This window comes from Pantherophis guttatus, chromosome 3 (assembly GCF_059756535.1).
Source record: "Pantherophis guttatus breed Tessera chromosome 3, ASM5975653v1, whole genome shotgun sequence".
NCBI classification, from domain to species: Eukaryota; Metazoa; Chordata; class Lepidosauria; order Squamata; family Colubridae; genus Pantherophis; species Pantherophis guttatus.
In genome coordinates, this window is record NC_142065.1 from 3,729,942 (window position 1) to 3,743,753 (window position 13,812).

Sequence of the window (13,812 nt, forward strand, 5' to 3'; positions counted from 1 at the left end):
CCATTGTGGGTTGCGTAGTTTATGAATTCAAACAAACAAATAAGTTAATTGCAAATAAAGGCAGCTAAATCTCGTTGAATGAGATTTATGGGCAGAAAGGAGAGGTATAAGTGTGAATAGTGACAGCAATAACAACAGTATTCAGCTGCTTAGGTATATTGCGTGAATAAAGCCAGCAAGAAGGTGTGGATAAGAAGTAGTTAAAATCTTATCTGTTAACTTGAGCTGATGCTTTAACCCTCTCTCCCTATTTCCCCCAAAGTGTATTCCTTTACAGGCTGGGAAAGAAAGAAAGAAAAAGAAAGAAAGAAAGAGAAAAAGAAAGAAAGAGGAAGAAAGGAAGTAGAGAGAGAAAAAAAGGAAAGAAAGAAAGAAAGAAAGAAAGATGAAAGAAAAGAAGTAGAGAAACAAAGAAAAAAGATTGAAGGAATATAAAGATAAAGATGGATGGAAGTAGAGGAAAAAAGAAAGGAAGGAAAGAAGGGAGAAAGAAAAGAAAAAGAAGGAAATAAAGAAAGATGAAAGGAAGGCAGTAGAGAAAGAAAAAGACAGGTACTGAAGGATATAAAGATAAAGATGGATGGAAGCAGAGAAGAAAGGAAGGAAGGGAGAAAGAAAGAAAAGAAAAAAGGAAAGAAAGAAAGAAAGATGAAAGGAAGGAAGTAGAGAGAAAAAGAAAAAGATAGGAACCGAAGGATATAAAGATAAAGGTGGATGGAAGTAGAGAAAGAAAGACGGAAGGAAGTAGAGAAATAAAGAAAGGAAAAAGGAAAAAGAAAGATGAAAGAAAGGAAGGAAAGTGAAAGAAGGATAGAAGGAATTGGAGAATATAAAAAGATGGATGGAAGGAAGTAGAGAAAGAAAGATGAAAGGAAGGAAGTAGAGAAAGAAAGAAAAAGAAGGAAGAGAAGGATAAAAAGATAAAGATGGATGGAAGTAGAGAAAAAAGAAAGGAAGGAAGGAAGGGAGAAAGAAAAGAAAAAGAAGGAAGGCAGTAAAGAAAGAAAGAAAAAGATAGAAGGAACCGAAGGATATAAAGATAAAGATGGATGGAAGTAGAGAAAAAAAGAAGGAAGGAAGTAGAGAAAGAAAGAAAGGAAAAAGAAAGATGAAAGGAAGGAAGGAAAGTGAAAGAAATAGAAGGAATTGGAGAATATAAAAAGATGGATGGAAGGAAGTAGAGAAAGAAAGAAAAAGAAGGAAGAGAAGGATATAAAGATAAAGATGGATGGAAGTAGAGAAAAAAAGACAGAAGGAAGTAGAGAAAGAAAGAAAGGAAAAAGAAAGATGAAAGGAAGGAAGGAAAGTGAAAGAAAGATAGAAGGAATTGGAGAATATAAAAAGATGGAAGGAAGTAGAGAAAGAAAGAAAAAGAAGGAAGAGAAGGATAAAAAGATAAAGATGGATGGAAGTAGAGAAAGAAAGAAAGAAAGAAAGAATAAAGATGGAAGGAATGGAGGGAGGGAGGGAAGCAGTTCAATAAAACGGAAGCTCTACTTCGTGAGGCTCTTCTGAAGCTAAAATGTTGCCCCTTTGACTCCTTGGATTGAAGTGTAAGTAGACCAAGCAACTTGGCAGGATCTGGCCCCTTTCCTGGCCAGACGCCGGATGCTGCAGGGGGTGTATGCAGCAGGACCCCTGCAGGCTGCAGCTCTGTGCAAGGACATCCTTCTCCCCCCACCCTCTTCAAAGCCCCATGGAAACCACCCACCATTCTCAGAAGAGAAATCACAGCAATTACCCGTAGCTGTGCCGGGATATTGCCATGCCATTAAATGGAAAGAAATGGGGAGGGAAAAGAAAGCTGGCTACAGATCATTCATTTTCAGGAGTGCGTAGTTTTCAGGTCAGGTGGAAGAAAGAAGGAAGGAAGGAAGGAAGGAAGGAAGGAAGGAAGGAAGGAAGGAAGGAAGCAGGAAGGCAGGAGAGAAGAAGAGGAAGGGAGGGAGGAGAGAGGGAGGGAAGAAAGGTAGGTACAGTAGGCATGGTAGGTAGGAAGGAAGGAAGGAAGGCGGGAGGGAGGGAAGGAAGGAAGGAAAGAAAGAAGGAAGGAAAGAAAGAATGGCGGCAGGAAGGCAGATTGGCAGGAGAGAAGAAGTGGAAGAAGGGAGGGAGGAGAGGGAGGGAAGGAAGGAAGGAAAAGAAGGGAGGAAGGAAGGTAGGTACGTTAGGTAAGTATAGTAGGAAGGAAGGAAGGAAGGTGGGAGGGAGTGAAGGAAAGAAGGAACGAAAGAAAGAAAGGGAGGCAGGAAGGCAGGAGAGAAGAAGAAGGGAGGGAGGAGAGAGAGAGAAGGAGGGAAGGAAGGTAGGTACAGTAGGTATGGTAGGTAGGTAAGAAGGAAGATGGGAGGGAGGGAAGGAAGGAAGGAAAGAAAGAAGGAAGGAAGGAAAGAATGGAGGCAGGAAGGCAGATTGGCAGGAGAGAAGAAGTGGAAGAAGGGAGGGAGGAGTGGGAGGGAAGGAAGGAAGGAAAAGAAGGGAGGAAGGAAGGTAGGTACATTAGGTAAATATAGTAGGAAGGAAGGAAGGTGGGAGGGAGTGAAGGAAAGAAGGAAGGAAAGAAAGAAAGGAAGACAGGAGAGAAGAAGAGGAAGGGAGGGAGGAGAGAGAGAGAAGGAGGGAAGGAAGGTAGGTACAGTAGGTATGGTAGGTAGGTAGGAAGAAAGGTGGGAGGGAGGGAAGGAAGGAAGGAAAGAAAGAAGGAAGGAAGGAAAGAAAGAATGGAGGCAGGAAGGCAGATTGGCAGGAGAGAAGAAGTGGAAGAAGGGAGGGAGGGAGGAGAGGGAGGGAAGGAAGGAAGGAAAAGAAGGGAGGAAGGAAGGTAGGTACGTTAGGTAAGTATAGTAGGAAGGAAGGAAGGAAGGTGGGAGGGAGTGAAGGAAAGAAGGAAGGAAAGAAAGAAAGGGAGGCAGGAAGGCAGGAGAGAAGAAGAAGGGGACAGGGAAGGAAGGAAGGAAAAGAAGGGAGGAAGGAAGGTAGGTACGTTAGGTAAGTATGGTAGGAAGGAAGGTGGGAGGGAGTGAAAGAAAGAAGAAAGAAAAGAAAGAAAAAGGAAGACAGGAGAGAAGAAGAGGAAGAAGGGAGGGAGGAAGGAAGAAAAAGAAGAGAGGGATGGACGGAGGAAGGAAGGTCGATCCTTATGATCCCTTCAACCCTTCATTGCAATGCTAGCAAAGGGATCCATCCTTTAGAGAGAAAACGGCTGTTGCCAAGAGCAACAAAGGGAGGCTGGAGAAAGAAGGGAGATGGATTCGTCCCCTGAAGGTGAGAAAGGCCCCTTCTTGAGCCCCCTGCAAGCTTGGAAGCGCTGGGGATGGCCGGACCTTCCCCAGGTGAGGTACCGTATTTCCCATCCTGCCACCTGTTGAACAGCTGCCTCTGCCCAGGCCTGCCTGTTGCTCAGGGGCACCGGGGGGGGGGGGCAGCGGCCCTGCTAGGTGGGAAGGACAAGGGGGTCACCCCCCCTCCCCGTCTATGTGTACCATATGTTGGCCACCTGGGAAGACCCTGGGTGAAAGGAAGAGAAGGACGGACCTACCAGCTCGCTCCTCAGCCACGCCAGCGCACTTTCGATCTGCGGCTCTGGCTCGCCCGCCAGCTGCGTGCCGCCCCGGGGGAGCATCCCCCCCTCCTTTCCAGCAGTGCGAGCGTCAGGTAGGCCTTGGGAATGTGCCAGCTGGCACCTCTCTTCCACCACAGCTCCCTCCTCCTCCTCCTCCTCCTCCTCCTCCTCCTCCCTCTCCTGCTGTTGGTGATCCGAAGCCTTTGCGAGCAGCTACGCAACCATCTCCTCCGACAGCGTGTAGAGGCAGCAGATGGCAAGCCACTGGGCATTCGATGCTGCCTCTGTGCCAGGCTGGGTGGGAGGATAGAGGTGGGTGGCTCTTTTTCTCCCCTTCTCTCGGTCCTCAGCATCTTAAGCCCGCTCTACAAAAGGCGGGGTCTTTGCGTTGAGTTGGGTTAAGGTGTATCTGCTCCTTCCTTGCCTGGGAAAGGCAGCGGAAAAACAGAATAACAAGAATTGGAAGGGATCTTGGAGGTCTTCTAGTCCATCCCTCTGTTCAAGCAGGAGATCCTATACCATTTCAGACAAGTGGCTGTCCAATCTCTTCTTAAAAACCTCCAGTGATGGAGCACCCACAACTTCTGGTGGCAAGCTGTTCCACTGGTTAATTGTCCTCACTGTTAGGAAGTTTCTCCTTCATTCCAGGTTGCTTCTCTCCTTGATGAGTTTCCATCCGTTCTTTCTTGTCCTGCTTTCAAGTGCTTTGGGGAATAGCTTGACTCCCTCTTCTTTGGGGCAGCCCCTCAAATACTGGAATATTGCTATCACATCACCCCTAGTCCTTCTTTTCCTTAAACTAGGTATACCCCAATTCCAACCAGGAAAATGGGCAGGGGGTTGGACTAGAAGACCTCCAAGGTCCCTTCCAACCCTTTTATTCGGATTACCATTGTCAGCTCAGGTAGGTGGGAGGGCGAGTGGATAACCCATCAAAATTCTCCATCTGGCCTGTCTTGTGTCTAACACAAGATACAAACACTCAAAGGGGATCGATAGACAGGAAGCCTCGACTCAGAAAGAGAAGTCCTATAGACCTCAGCTGCTTTCATCCCCCAAGGGACACAGTTGGGAAGGATGGCGTTGGGTCTAGCCCACGGACGACAGAGATTCTTGAAACGATTCACCTATACTTCAGTTCTTTAATTGCTCAAATCATCTAGGCAGAGTCAGGAGCACTAATGATGTTCCCTAGCTGGGTTATTTATTTATTTATTTATTGGTTCGATTTATATGCCGCCCTTCTCCGGAGACTCAGGGCGGCTTACAATGCATTAAGCAATAGCCTTCATCCTTTTTGTATATACCTGCTTAGTAGGGCTTTTGACCTCCCCCCCCAAAGCGGTGTTCTTTTTTATACAAAGTCACTCAGGAGCCTGAGTGGCGTAGGAGGCTAATGCCTCCTACTAAGGCAGCATTTAACATCCAGCTGCCTGCAATTACTGCGAGTTCAATTCTCACCAGGCTCAAGGCTCAAGGTCGACTCAGCCTTCCATCCTTTCTAAGGTAGGTAAAATGAGGACCCGGTTTGTGGGGACAATAAGCTGACTTTGTATAAAATATACAAAAGGATGAAGGCTATTGCTTAGCGCATTGTAAGCCGCCCTGAGTCTCCGGAGAAGGGCGGCATATAAAAATAAATAAATAAATAAATAAATAAATAAATAAATAAATAAATAAATAAATAAACAAACAAACAAACAAATAAATAAATAAATAAATAAATAAATAAATAAATAAATAAATAAATAAATAAATAAATATTGCCCCCACAATCCGGGTCCTCATTTTACCTCCCTCGAAAGGATGGAAGGCTGAATCAACCTTGAGCCTGGTGAGATTTGAACTTGCAGTAATTGCAGGCAGCTGGTGCTATTTAACAGCACTTTAGTCTGCTGCGCCACCAAGGCTCTTGAAATGAAATGTCATGAAATGTCTACAAGCAAACTACCAAGCTCAGAGAGCACCAAGGACCCCACAGTCGTCATTCTCCTCCTCCTCCTCCTCTTCCTCCTCCTCCTCCTCCTCCTCTCCACAAATACCACACCCTTCTGGAACTGATGATGCTCCCTAGCTGGGTCATGAAATGTCTGCAAGCAAACCACCAAGCTCAAAGAGGACCAGGTATTCCACAGTTCCTGTAGGTAGACAGAATCCTGCCAGACTAAAGTTATGCCTAGGAGATTCTAGGGAGTGGCCATTCTCAATCTCGTCTCTGTCTGTGTCTCCGATTCATTGAGGAAGGTTTTGCAAAAACTCTTTTCCCCTCGGAAATACTGAAAGCTAGAGACTGGCTGGTTGCTCTCACAATAATGGCTGTAATTACAATTATATTTTAGCTGTCAAGCTATGCTATAGCTTTCCGGTCTTGGCTACAAGCCTGGAGGAATTGGACTCTAATGTTTGTATCCCACATCACATGTCAAACCAGACAGAGTGGAGTTGAAAAAGGATTGGGGGGGGGGGGTTTCCCAATGCAAAGAGCTTTCAGGACCACGGAGAGCTCCTAACAGGTCTTGGTGTTTCATGCATTCTCTCTGAGGAGGAGGGGTGTTATTAATTTATTATTATTTATTTATTAGTTCAATTTATATGCCGCCCTTCTCCGGAGACTCAGGGCATCTTACAATGCGTTAAGCAATAGCCTTCATACTTTTGTATATACCTCCTTAGTAGGACTTTTTGGGCCCCCCTGAGCGGTGTTCTATTTTATACAAAGTCATCTTATTGCCCCCGCAATTCGGGTCCTCATTTTACCTACCTCGAAAGGATGGAAAGCTGAGTCAACCTTGAGCCTGGTGAGATTCGAACTTGCAGTAATTGCAGGCAGCTGGTGCTAGTTAACAGCACTTTAGTCTGCTGCGCCACCAAGGCTCTTTATTTATTTATTTATTTATCCATCCATTCATTCCATTCATTCATTTAATTTATTACTTACTTACTTACTTACTTACTTATTTACTTATGTATTTATTTACTTATTTACTTACTTACTTAGTTACTTACTTATTTATTCATTCATTTCATTCATTCACTTAATTTATTTGTTTACTTACTTACTTATCTATCATCTATGTATCTATCTATCTATCTATCTATCTATCTATCTATCTATCTATCTATCTATCTATCTATCTATCTATCTATCTATCTATCTATCTATCTATCTATCTATCTATCTTGCTGCCTATTTGCCCATGGAAACTCAAGGCTGCTTACAGAACATAAAAATCACATTTAAGACAATAAAAACTAAAAAAAGAGAGAATCAAACAAATTAATATAGTGCAATATAACAAAATAAGCCCCCCACCTCCCCTGCCCCTGCCCCGGTGACAGCCGATCACACGAGCCATTGAATGGGCTCCATCCCGCTCGGGGTTCCCCAGGCCTGCTGGCAGAACCAGATCTTCAGTGCCTTCCGGAGGAGTTAAGGAGTGGGGATGGTTCTAATCTCTGGGGGGATGATGTTCCAGAGAGAGGGAGCCACCACGGAGAAGGCCCTTCCTTCTTCTGGGTCCCACCAGATGTATCTCCCTCGGGGATGGGGCCCGCAGCATTCCCTGCATCCCCACTTTTCCTGGTTTGCAGCTAAGAGATCAGCTGGGTACAAGTAATCCTCCATTGCCGGTCCGTTAGCTGGTCTGTCTTGATTTTAGGGTTAGTTTTAAAATTTTGATATTGATTTTAAATTGACAAGTTTTAAATTACGGGCCAAATTTATAAATTGTTTTAACTCTATTTTTAACTGTAATGTTATGTATAGATGTTTTTATTTTGGCTGTTCACCGCCCTGAGTCCGAAAGGAGAAGGGCGGTATAGAAATTTGAATAATAATAAATCTGAATAATAAATTGCAAAGCAAGACAATTGTTAAGTGAATTTTACCCTATTTTATGACCTTTCTTGCCACAGTTGTGTAACTGAATCACTGCAGTTGTTTAGTCAGTATTTCATTTATGTGGAATGGAATGGAATGGAATGGAATAGAATGGAATAGAATAGAATAGAATAGAATAGAATAGAATAGAATAGAATAGAATAGAATTAGAACTAGAACAGAAGAAGAGAATAGGGAATAGGGAATAGAATAGAATAGAATAAGAAATAATAGAATAGAATAAGAAATTAGAATAGAATAGAATGGAATGGAATGGAATAGAATAGAATAGAATAGAATAGGATAGAATAGAATAGAATAGAATAGAATAGAATAGAATAGAATAGAATAGAATAGAATAACAGAGTTGGAAGGGACCTTGGAGGTCTTCTAGTCCAACCTCCTGCTTAGGTAGGAAACCTTACACCACTTCAGGCAAATGATTATCCAACATCTTCTTAAAAACTTCCAGTGTTGGCGCATTCACAACTTCTGGTGGCAAGTTGTTCCACTAGTTAATTGTTCTCACTGTCGGGAAATTTCTCCTTATTTCCAGATTGCTTCTCTCCCTGATTACTTTCCCTCCGTTGCTTCTTGTCCTGCCTTCTGGTGCTTTGGAGAATAGACTGACCCTCTCCTTCTTTGGGGCAGCCCCTCAAATACTGGAATACTGCTGTCATGTCACCCCTAATTCTTCTTTTCTCTAGACTAGCCAAACCCAAATCCTGCAGCCATTCTTCATTTATTTATTTATAAAATTTATTGGCCGCCCACTTTAACCCCAGGGTAATTCTGGGGAGGGGCTTAGAATCATTAAAAAAATTCAAGAGCCACAGTGGTGCAATGATTAAAATGCAGTACTGCAGGCTACTGCAGACAGAGAACCTATGGCACACATGCCAGAGGTGGCAAGCAGCGCCCTCTCTGTGGGCGCACGAGCCATCACCCCAGTTCAGCTCCGCCGCATGTGCTCGTGTACCTCCTGCCGGCCAGCTGGTCTTCGAGTCTCTGCCACGTATGCACGGGGTGGAGTGGTGTGTGTGTGTGGGGGGGGGGGCTTTTCTGCTGTGGCTCCCGTGCTGTGGAATTTTCTCCTTGCTGCCCTCCAAAGTAAAGGAGACCTCATCACTTTTTAAGCTTCCAAGAACCTTTCATACATGGTTAGGGCAGCAGACGTATGGACAGTGGGACAGTGGAACTGGTGAGGTGTCTCCATCATAGCTAACATCTCTTTGCCTACTAATTTTGTTTTATTTCTTATTTATTTACATTACTTGTAGATTAATTTATCCTGCCAAGGTGGCATAACTAAGACAGCTGGGTGACTTTGGGCCAAACACCAGGAGATAGTGAGTTCTAGTCCCGCCTTACGCACAAAAGTGGGCTGGATGACTTTGGGCCAATCACCACGCGACAGTGAGTTCTAGTCCCGCCTTACGCACAAAAGTGGGCTGGATGACTTTGGGCCAATCACCAGGAGACAGTGAGTTCTAGTTCCTCCTTAGGCACAAAAGTGGGCTGGGTGACCTATGGGCCAAATACCAGGAGACGGTGAATTCTAGTCCTGCCTGGCATGAAAGTCAGCTGGGTGGCCTTTGGGCCAATCACCAGGAGACAGTGAGTTCTAGTCCCGCCTTAGGCACAAAAATGGGCTGGGTGACCTATGGGCCAATCACCAGGAGACGGTGAATTCTAGTCCCTCCTTAGGCACAAAAGTGGGCTGGGTGACCTATGGGCCAAACACCAGGAGACGGTGAATTCTAGTCCTGCCTGGCATGAAAGTCAGCTGGGTGACTTTGGGCCAATCACCAGGAGACAGTGATTCTAGTCCCGCCTTAGGCACAAAAGTGGGCTGGGTGACTTTGGGCCAATCACCAGGAGACAGTGAGTTGTAGTCCCGCCTTAGGCACAAAAGTGGGCTGGGTGACCTATGGGCCAAACACCAGGAGACGGTGAATTCTAGTCCTGCCTGGCATGAAAGTCAGCTGGGTGACCTTTGGGCCAATCACCAGGAGACAGTGAGTTCTAGTCCCGCCTTAGGCACAAAAATGGGCTGGGTGACTTTGGGCCAATCACCAGGAGACGGTGAATTCTAGTCCCGCCTTAGGCACAAAAGTGGGCTGGATAACTTTGAGCCAGTCCTTTTTTTCCCCCAACCCAACTCGGTCTGTGCAACCTTGACAATACCGGCTGGGGAATTCTGGGAGTTGAAGTCCCTCCAGAAACACTGGCCCCACCCATCCCCCCAGGGTCATTGTTATGGGGAAAAGAAGCAGTGATGGAGGGAATATGAAGTATCTTCGCGGCTTTGACTTACTCCTAACGTAAATAAAGATCTCAATAAAAAATAAAAAATAAACATGTAAAATTAGAAGATGACAACCCAACGAACAAACAAGTAGGCTCTTGTGTCTTATGTGAACGCAACACCCCAATGTAACAAACCACAGACCGATGAACAAATTGTTCACACAAGACGGAGAACCTCTTCCATTTCCTAGCTAGTCCGTTGGTTTGTTAACATTTTTTTGTACGGTTAACTAAAGCTTGTCTGCTGTTGACACCACGGAAGAGAGATTGCAGCCTGAACCGGCTGTAGCGGCCATCACGCCGTCTGTCCCCCCCTTTCCCCCCCCTCCCGAGCCCTCTAAAAGAAACCCGACAATTGTCACACTCGATAACATCACCCTCCCCCCCCCTCCCCACACCCTCTTATCCGCCTCGGGTTATTACGGGAAAGGACCACTCCGGGAGAATTCCCTGCCTTCTCGTTAACGGGCTGGCGTCGAGCCAAGACGTTAGCTGATGTGAGTGTGTGTTGTATTGGGGGGGGGGTTCGCTTTCCATATCTTCCTTCTGCTCGGTTTGGAGAGAGGGGAAGAGAGGGGAAGGTTGGGGGGTGAGAGAAGCGGAGGGGGTCTGCCTTCGCCTGCGGCAACCCTCACCCCGGTGGAGGTAAGGGGGTGCCCCCTCCCTCCCTCCCTCCCTCCCTCTTTCCCTGATCCCGGAAGGCTGGCCACACGTCGCCCGCAACAGGCAACTCCCCCTCCCTTCCCTGCCAAGAAGAGGTCCCTGGGGGCACGCGAGGGGGGGGGTTGGGTGGGGGAGAAAGAGAAAACGCAGCTGTCTGTCTGAGCAGCAGGTGCCAAGGCTGTTCTTCTCATAGGCGCTCTCTCTCTCTCTCTCTCTCCCTCCCTCCCTCCCTCTCTCTCTCCTCTCTCTCTCTCCTTTCTCTCTCCTCTCTCTCTCTCTTTTCTCTCTCTCTCTTCTCTCTCTCCTCTCTCTCTCTCTCTCTCCCTCCCTCTCTCTCTCTCTCGCCCCCTCCCTCCCTCTCTCTCTCCTCTCTCTCTCTCCTTTCTCTTTCCTCTCTCCTCTCTCTCTCTCTCCTCTCTCTCTCCTCTCTCTCTCTCTCCCTCCCTCTCTCTCTCTCTCTCTCGCCCCCTCCCTCCCTCTCTCTCTCCTCTCTCTCTCCTCTCTCTCTCTTTCTCTCTTCTCTCTCTCTCTCCTCTCTCTCTCTCTCCTCTCTCTCTTTCTCTCCTCTCTCTCTCTCTCTCTCTCGTTTTTTCCGGCGGTCCTGACGCAGGACCGGGATCGCTATTGCGAAGGAGAACGGGGGAAGGGGTGGGGGGGGACACGATTGGGTGGGTGGGAGGGGTGTGAGAGAGAGAAAACAGGCAGAAATCCCTCCGGGAGAGAGGCAGAGAGCAGAAGCCGCTGCAACGGGAGGAAGGAAGGAAGGAAGGAAGGAAGGAAGGAAGGAAGGAAGGAAGGAAGGAAGGAAGGAAGGAAGGAAGGAAGGAAGGACGGACAGGTGGAGGGGGAAAAGCGCCGTGGTGCTGAACGGACAGCGACCGCAGCCACGCCTTGCGAGACCAGCACTGCCGCCAGCCGCCGCCGGGGGGGACGCCGCCGTGGGAGGGGGACGGGGACTGCGGTGAGCCCTGCCTCTCGCCCCCCACCCCACCTTCCAGCCTCCTCCCTGAAGCACCCAGCCCGTCTCCCGCTGCCCGGCTCGGCCTCGGACCCCCAGCCCTCTCCGCCTCCATGGTCGCTCGCTCACACCAGCCCCGGCCGGGAGAAGGAGACCCCGCTGGAGAAGCCCGGCCAAGCAGCATGCGCTCCGAGGCAGGTGGGCAGGTGGGCCGGGCAAGGACAGGTAGGACGGAGCCGGGAGGGTGGAGAAAGCGAGGGACCCGCCCGTGCCTGGGATGGAGGACACGCTGTGGAGAGGCGATCGGTTGAGTTGGGGAAGACAGGCCGGGCTGGAATTCTGCAGAGGGTGGGACTACCTTCCCCATCGTTCCCAGCCGGCGCCGTCCTTCTGGCGGGGCTAGGTGAGCGGGGAGGGGCGGGGGAAGGGATACACCAGGAGTAGCGGAACGGCTCCACTGCGGAGAAGGGGAACCGGCGGCATCGCTTTCGGCTGCTGGGGAAGATCCCCCCCCCTTCCTTCTCGCCTACCCACCCTCGGGAAAACGGGTCGTTGCAAAGGTTTCCCTTCGGGTCGCACCTCCAGGGCTGCTGCGACTCAGGGCTGTTCCTTCCCTGCCCCGAGGGAACCGAGGCAGCGATCGTGGCTTGCCGGAGGCGAGCCGGGCTGGGCTGGCTGCAGAGTTTAAGATTGGGAGGAAAGAACGGGTGGATTGGCTGGGGGGTGGGGGTGGGGTTGGGGGGTTTGAGAAAGGGGGACGAGCAAGTCCAAAGAAGGCAGGGCAGTTCTCAGCCCCAAACTCGCGCCAGCCCGGAAGAGCTGGATTCACATTTACTAGGCTTAGTAAGGGAGAACGGTGTTTAGTCGTTTTTGATGGTTTAGCCAACCAATTTAAGCCTGGTCCGGTCCAAACCAAAGCCAGGAGTTTATCAGGCTCCTTCTTATGGGATTGGTGCCTAATCTTAGTTTAGTTGATTCATATATGATTCCGGCAAACCATGGAGAGATCTTGATGGCAGATTTAATCGGGATTTCAAACTCCCCCTAAGTATTTAGAACCAGTTTGGACTAGTGGTTAAGGCACCAGTCTAGAAAGTGGAGGACAATCACCAGGAGACTGGGAGTTCTAGTCCTGCCTTAGGCATGAAAGCCGGCTAGGTGACTTTGGGTCAATGACCAGGAGACGGTGAGCTCTAGTTCCACTTTAGGCATAAAAGCCCACTGGGTGACATTGGGCCAATCACCAGGAGACTGGGAGTTCTAGTTCTGTTTTAGGCATGAAAGCCAGCTAGGTGACTTTGGCCCAAACACCAGAAGACTGGGAGTTCTAGTTCCACCTTAGGCATAAAAGCCCACTGGGTGACATTGGGCCAATCACCAGGAGACTGTGAGTTCTAGTCTTGCCTTAAGCATGAAAGCCAGCTGGGTGACTTTGGGCCAATCACCAGGAGACTGGGAGTTCTAGTCTTGCCTTAGGCATGAAAGCCGGCTAGGTGACTTTGGGTCAATGACCAGGAGAGAGTGAGTTCTAGTCCTGCCTTAGGCATGAAAGCTGGCTAGGTGACTTTGGGTCAATGACCAGGAGAGAGTGAGTTCTAGTCCTGCCTTAGGCATGAAAACCAACTGGGTGCCTTTGGACCAGTTCTTCTCTCTTAACCAACCCACCTCACAGGATTGTTATTGTGGGGAAAATAGGAGGAGGAAGGAGTGTTGGATATTTTGACCACCTTGAGTTATTTGTAAAAATAATAAAAGATGGGATAGATAGAAATAAATAAATAAATAAATTAAATTAAAATAAAATAAATTTAAGTGGCTTTCCCTATGGCCCTGACCACATTCACAGACTATGCTTCACCAGAGCCCTTAAACCTTTAAAAACTACCTTCCCAGTCTTAATTAGCACTTCTCTCAACTGTTTTATCACTAAGCCAGTTTGGATGCTTTGAAATTCAGAATTTGGTATTTGGTGTAGAAGGAAGGAGATGGGATGATTCAGTAACCAAGGGGAATATTCTGGGCAAACCCAGGTTGTTGGTAAGGGGTATGATGTATGAAAAACCAGAAGCACCACCAATTCTCTATTCCTTATTCTGTATGGTTCTGCTTCTGTTGCACAAAAACAGAGCCAGGTGAAGCTTGTAATGTGAACGCAGGCCTTATCTATTTTTGTACACACGCACACCGCAATGCACTCAAGCAGGATGTTGTTCTTGAGGACGTCTTTTTGGGAGTTGTAATTTTTATAGCCGAGGAGGTGCCTGTAAGCATCAGCCTTTTGGCTGACGTTTGTGGGACGTTTGTCTCACCTTTTAAAGACCTCCGTTTCCTTCATCCTGTTTTTGCTTCTCTGCTTTGTACTCATTGTGAGTTTTTATTATTAATTTATTATTTATTAATTCAATTTGTATGCCGCCCCTCTCCGAAGGCTCAGGGCGG

The 13,812-nt window shown here is 47.6% G+C and overlaps 1 protein-coding gene across 4 annotated transcripts in view; it reads left to right on the forward strand.

Moving 5' to 3' along the window:
* Positions 1-3,079: 3,079 nt before the first annotated feature.
* The window catches only part of TMEM74B (transmembrane protein 74B), a 20,953-nt gene continuing 10,220 nt past the window's right edge, over positions 3,080-13,812 (forward strand). For 2 of the 4 annotated variants that reach the window (XM_034407848.3, XM_034407846.3), the window contains exon 1: positions 11,205-11,571. The gene's annotated coding sequence lies outside the window, so the exon portion shown is untranslated. Of the gene's footprint in view, positions 3,265-11,204; positions 11,599-13,812 lie in introns of those variants that run through there. The other 2 variants (XM_034407855.3, XM_034407847.3) reach the window with 2 other exon arrangements.